General features: G+C 45.1%; 1 long non-coding RNA gene across 1 annotated transcript in view; it reads right to left on the minus strand.

Moving 5' to 3' along the window:
* LOC135897855 (uncharacterized) overlaps positions 1-5,498 on the minus strand; it is a 347,298-nt gene extending 341,800 nt beyond the window's left edge. Inside the window, exon 1 of the long non-coding RNA XR_011509985.1 lies at positions 5,408-5,498. This is a non-coding gene — a long non-coding RNA (uncharacterized lncRNA). The remainder of the gene's footprint in view (positions 1-5,407) is intronic.
* Between the last annotated feature and the right edge of the window lie 502 nt (positions 5,499-6,000).

Raw genomic sequence — 6,000 nt, forward strand, 5'->3', positions numbered from 1 at the left:
TCTATCATCCACCAACCTATCTAACATCCCTACGACTGCGTGGTTGACTCGCAGCCTCATTGCTGACTCAGGAGTACCTGGCAACATTCATCACTGAGCGGATGAAAGGCGTGCCCGGTGCGACCCTTGACTAAGAAACACTCTCAGGAGCTGGTAAATGGTCTTTTTCAATAAAGTGTATCATTGTCATCATCAGACCTTTACGCAGTGGTTGCGTAGAGCTCAAATAGTAGAGACCAATCTTGCGCATCACACGCCTCTGCTGACGCCATGTATTTGGGCATGCCATATTGGATCGCTCTTTCACTTTTCCGTAAGTTTTATTGGACTTCGCGTAACCAACCACCATAATTCCCCCCGGCAACCGGAACATATCGCAGTGCCGGCACGCTTTGCAAGTGGACCACCCGTGCATATGTACTGTTAACTTTTCCGCCGTATTCTGTTGCCACTACATACATGCCACTACAAAGTGAAGCAACCAGCCTCAACAAAACATCGGCATCATTTGTCCTTGTGCGCCTATGGAGGGCACCACTGCGGATATTTAAAAATAAAATTGTCGTATCGTAACGCAGCCATCTTCTTGTGCAATATTAGTTTGTATCATTTAAGCTTATGTATTTATTCTTACGAATTGAACACGTAGTTCAAGTAGTTGTTTTTTTCTGCCTTTTTGATGTTATTTGCAGGTTAAGTAATGTAATATGCAAATTACGCACCGATCTGCTCCCACCTCTTACCAAATACTTCAATAAAGGGATCTTTAACTCTTTCGTTAGCACGCCCATTTGAATCAATCACCAGTGATTAATGGCTTAGACCGCCTATTTGCCAATGTTGACGCCATTTCTTATCCACTCAAGGCAATTCAGTAGTTAGAACAGTCACGAAACTTTCTGAATCAGTTTAAACTTTCTCGATCTTGCGATGTTGTGAAGTTTGACGCAAATTCTTGCTAAACCAATGTGCGTATGTTGTAGGGAAAAAGGCCGCGGCTGTCACCCTCTGCCACGCTTGACAAAAAAGCATGCTGGTCACGATTACGTCGCACTAGCATCATATGTTTGCATTCATACGACTCCCAGCAAGTGAAGATTTAAATTACGTAGCCGTCTTGCCATTCGGCAGATCTGAGCGGTCATAATTAACCGAAAACGACGCCATGGGTCGCCATGGGACGATATGGGTCGTTGTATCATCCACTATCGGAGCGCACGCAAATTCTTTGAAAGGTTCGACAGGTAGTAATTTTTCCGTGAAAGTAGAAGTGTCATTCTGATTTCAAGACATGCCACATTGTGAAAAATCAGCATGAGTAGTGCAACCGGCAACTTTTCGAGGTCTTCTTGATACACAACAAAAGAAACGTATGTGTCAGCATGCCGACAGTAATGCATGAGAAAAGGGAAATATAGTATTGACATGTGCACATGTTTAGCTTCGTTTGGTGACCCCATTCACCGGCTAACAAAGATTAAACGTTATCCCTAAGCGCAAGACACGCCTCCATAATTTGTAACTTACACGAGTATTAATATTGGCCATATCTGTTGTGTATGTTCTCGCCGAACTTTCTAAAATCATATTGCGTGAGCGACAGGAAGTGTGTAGTAGTTTCTGGAAGGCACGTGGCGACCAGTTATTATCATGGAGCTTTCGTCGAGTAATGCATAGAAGGCGATGCGCTTTACTTGAGAATCAGATTTCCGGCGATTGCTGACTGCCCTCGCCGTTATAGTTGTGCTATCCTAGGATAACGTCGCTTCGACGCTTTCCTAGGAACAATTACCGCAGAAGACTTCGCCGACGAGCAACGAAGAGACCCGGAGGTACGAAGCCTTGTGGAGTACATGGAAGGCAAGAGCGGCGTTGCGCTTAGTATATTTCGCCGTGCATTCTGTTATCTTATAGCACAGCTCTTAGGTGAGCATTCCTGCGGCGAGCATCAGCGTGGACGGCGGTGTAACCGTGGGAAGGAGCATAGCGAAAGATGAAGGCGAAGGTGGAGCGCAGTGGGCGATGAAAGACGCGAGGAGGAAAGCAGAGAGGAGGATGCAGCGGAAACATGAAGCGGAAAGCGAAGGAGGGTATGGCGCAGTCAGGAGAAAAATGTAGAGCGGCGACAATGGCAACGGGAGGCTCCAAAGTAGCGCGGCGGTGTTTTCTGTGAATTGCGCCCACGCGTTACCGATGCGCTGGCTGTCGCGATCTCCAGATTATCGAGGCAGTGGTGCCACACATCGCTCTCTTTGCCCTGCCGTGGTTGCTCAGTTGCTATGGTGTTGGGCTGCTGAACACGAGGTGGCGGGATCTAATCCCGGCCATGGCGGCCGCATTTCGATAGAGGCGAAAACACCCATGTACTTAGATTTAGGTGCACGTTAAAGAACCACAGGTGTCAAAATTTCTGCGGTCCTCCACAAAGGCGTGCCTCAATATCAGAAGGTGTTTTGCCACATAAAGCCCCTAATTTAATTTTTACACTCTGTTTAGAAAGTGCCGCACGACGAAAATTGAGTGCACCAGCTTATGCATCTCGAAATCAAAACGTAGAGCTGCGCTAAATTACGCACAAGGGAGTATCGTAATTACCGGAAGTTTTTTTCGCTGCACGTCATGTCCGCGTAAAAAATTTAGTCACCAGTCCGCGCGAACTAACTTTTCGTTGTGCCCGCAGCACTCCAGCTAGAAGTCCTGCAGGCCCTACATGACGATCAGACAGCCGAGCACCTCGGGTTTTCCCGTACGTTCGCTACAAGAGAAGTGCTACTGGCTGCACATGACCGGTGACGTCACCCGTTATGTCAAGACATGCCATGACTTCCAGTGACGCAAGACACCACCGACCAGGAAAACGGCATTACTAAAGCCGATCGACCCTCTTTGCTGACCGTTTCAACAGATCGGGATGGCTTTGTTGTGAGTCTTTGCGACGTCAACATCCCGAAATATCTTAATCGTCGTGCTGATGTAGTGCCTTCACCCGCTTCCCTGCAATGAAACTTCGGCGGAAAGGTAGTGAAGGCGAAGTGGCGAAATTCTTCCTCGAGAACATCCTGCTGGGACATGGTGCCCGGAAGTGCTCATTATCGACAGAGGAGCAGCCTTTATAACACGGCTCACCCAAACAATTCTGCAATAGAGCCTGACAAGTCACAGGAGGAGAACTGCCTACTTCCCGCAGAGGAATTGTCTTACGGAGGAGCTGATCACAGCCCTCGCCGATATTTTGGCAACGTGCGTCACGTTGACATCGAATTCAATATGTAGGACGCCGTCCTGATATACCCAACCTTCGCTTGAAACACGGTGGTGCAAGAAAAATGCAATGTCCTGCTTGTTCAGTGTGGTTTACGAAAGAAATATTACGATTCTCAACGCCATGCTGCCATAGGTGAATATCTCAAGGTCTCCCCTTATTTACTATGCGCCGAGAATGCCCGACAGCTCGCAAGCATGCGCATAAACAACCAGCAAAGAACCCACAGCCGGCACTACAATCTTGGACGACGCTACGTAGAATACCAGCCCGGCGCCATCTTTGCGCTTGAACCGCGGTATACCGACAAGGATTCAGATACGATTGCTGTGTTATTTCGCACCCTAAAAAATCATCCGACGTATTGGCACACTGGAAAATTAGGTCATGCCCGACGGCAAAAGGCAGTGACAGCGGCACCCCACATGGTACAAAGTCGTCTACGTGGAGCGCCTTAAGCCTTTCTACCAAAGTAAACGAACTAGCGGACATTGTTTCTTTGTTTGTGGAATATTTCCTTTGGTACGTGTACTTTAGATTTTGTTCACGTGTTTGCTTGCAAAATTGGAACGATGCCTTTTACGAGGGGGGAATTGGCACATTCTCTTGTTTGGCTTTCTCCAACAAATGTTAAACGGCATCGCTCGGCACAACGCACGCCTGCATGATTCGTAATGTACGCGAATGTTATCGTTGACTCCATCCGCGGCGAATGTTCTCGCCGATCCTTCTTGTAGAGACTGCATGCGCGACATGATTATATAGTTTTTGGAAGGCACGTGGATGCCAGCTATTTTCCTTCCACTTTCCCTCAATCAGTAGTAAAACTCGATGTGGTCGACAACCAGATAAGATTTTCGATGGTTGCCGACCATGTTTGGTGCTATCAATACGCTTGAACGTAGCCTGTTTTCATGGGCAGATGTAAAAAAAAAGTAAGTTTCGTGATTCACAGTTTTTCTGTACATTTCAGCCTCAGTAGAAGGTGACATTATCTACTGGAATATGTCCGATATACGTTCCCCTCTCCCTTTTTAAATTCTTTGTTGTTCTCTGCGAATGTAAAAAATGGTCAAACCACGAAGTAATAAAATGATGACGCTGCAAGTTAGAGCAATGCATTCTCGTTATTTTCGATCTATTTCGTCGGAGCGCTGATGTTCCGAAACGTGAACGTATCTCTCCCATGCACAGATGCAGAAAGTTTGTTCGGAAAGAAGTATTCCGGCCTGTAAGCCTGTAATTTTCTCTTTGAATATCAAAAATAGTATTCTTTCATCAAAATGCAGGTTAAGAGCATCTAGCGTGCATACCGAGTTTACCACACCCTGTGGTGTGGCACATATTTATGACCTAAAATCACCGAGCTATTCGTTACGAACACAGTTCTCTCTGCTCAGCAGCCTGATTTTCTCTCCATTAGTCCACCGACTACCCGGCGCCCAAGTTGGTAAGAGAATGGCTAGAGGCCTAGACAGCCAGAGAGATAGGCCGCCGAAAGTCGTGAAGTGTCGTAAAATTGGTAACTGCATTATTGTTGGCACAACACTACTCATGTCATGCTTACCGCTACACTCTACGGTCGCTGTCACACGCACACGGGAAGTGCAGGGACCAGTCTATTTGGGATGTTTTAACCTGGAGAGTAATAATGTGCTGTCACATTTCCGCAATAAATTCTGCAAGTGAACGCTTGTAGTGGTTAGAGCATCATAAATGGTGAGGCAATTTGATTGTCATACGGTACATGAATTCCACATTACCGCCGAAATGTTGAGAAAAATGTTCGACCCTTTCAATTTCTACCAATGAGAAAAGACATTTAAATGTGCTGAAGAAAAACAAATTTTTAACTTGAAGGGAAAATACGATCAGGTACGCCGCAGTTGCTCTTGCTCTAGTATTCTTCTCAGCAATGCAGCTTTGGAGGATTTAACCGTTTATTACAGTGCGCACTTAGGCGAATATGCTTTGAAGTAATGCATATGTGGCATCGTATCACACTTGTACTGTTGCTAACGAATACACATATTATATGCCTTTTTTGCTATAGTTTGTAATAAAAACCTAACAGGACAATATATTGAACACTGACGTTACATCCGCTTTCAATCCATGATAAATGGTCATTGCAATGTAACTTACCCCAATAAAAAAAGAATTAAACACAGTGCCGAAGATAATCATATCAAACAGCATCTTCAGTAAAGCTTATTCTTACCAAGTTACTACAAATAATTATCGCCTTAGGAGTCTCGCACTTCAATATTTATATATGAGATGGCTATTCGAGTTTAGGAAAATTGCACATTCACGTTGCTTCAACAGTGAAAAGCAAACACATTCCAAACTTTCAATAGGTTTTGTAAATTACTTTCAAAATGGATCCTATACTGGGGAAGCACAATAGGCAACTCGTTATAACTTTTTTTCTCATTTCTTTCAATTATAGGATTTAAACGTTTCACCGATTGTCAAGTTTTCGTTTTGGCATTTATTAGGCTTTGTGTGCGGTTGTCTGTAAAACTTGTAATAGCGCCATTAGCGCACCTAATAAAAGTCGGACCCTAAATATTACTTCAGGTTCTCGGATGGCAAGAAAGATCGGAAAACACTTGTGTCGAAAGCATTGCGAGCGTGTTTTTGAAGAGACCATTTCCGAGAACGTAAAATATGAACGCTAAGATTGATGTTATTATCCCAATTCTAACGACTTGTAGAGGGCTTCACAGTCGGCC

Source organism: Dermacentor albipictus, unplaced genomic scaffold (assembly GCF_038994185.2).
Source record: "Dermacentor albipictus isolate Rhodes 1998 colony unplaced genomic scaffold, USDA_Dalb.pri_finalv2 scaffold_27, whole genome shotgun sequence".
Taxonomy (NCBI): domain Eukaryota; kingdom Metazoa; phylum Arthropoda; class Arachnida; order Ixodida; family Ixodidae; genus Dermacentor; species Dermacentor albipictus.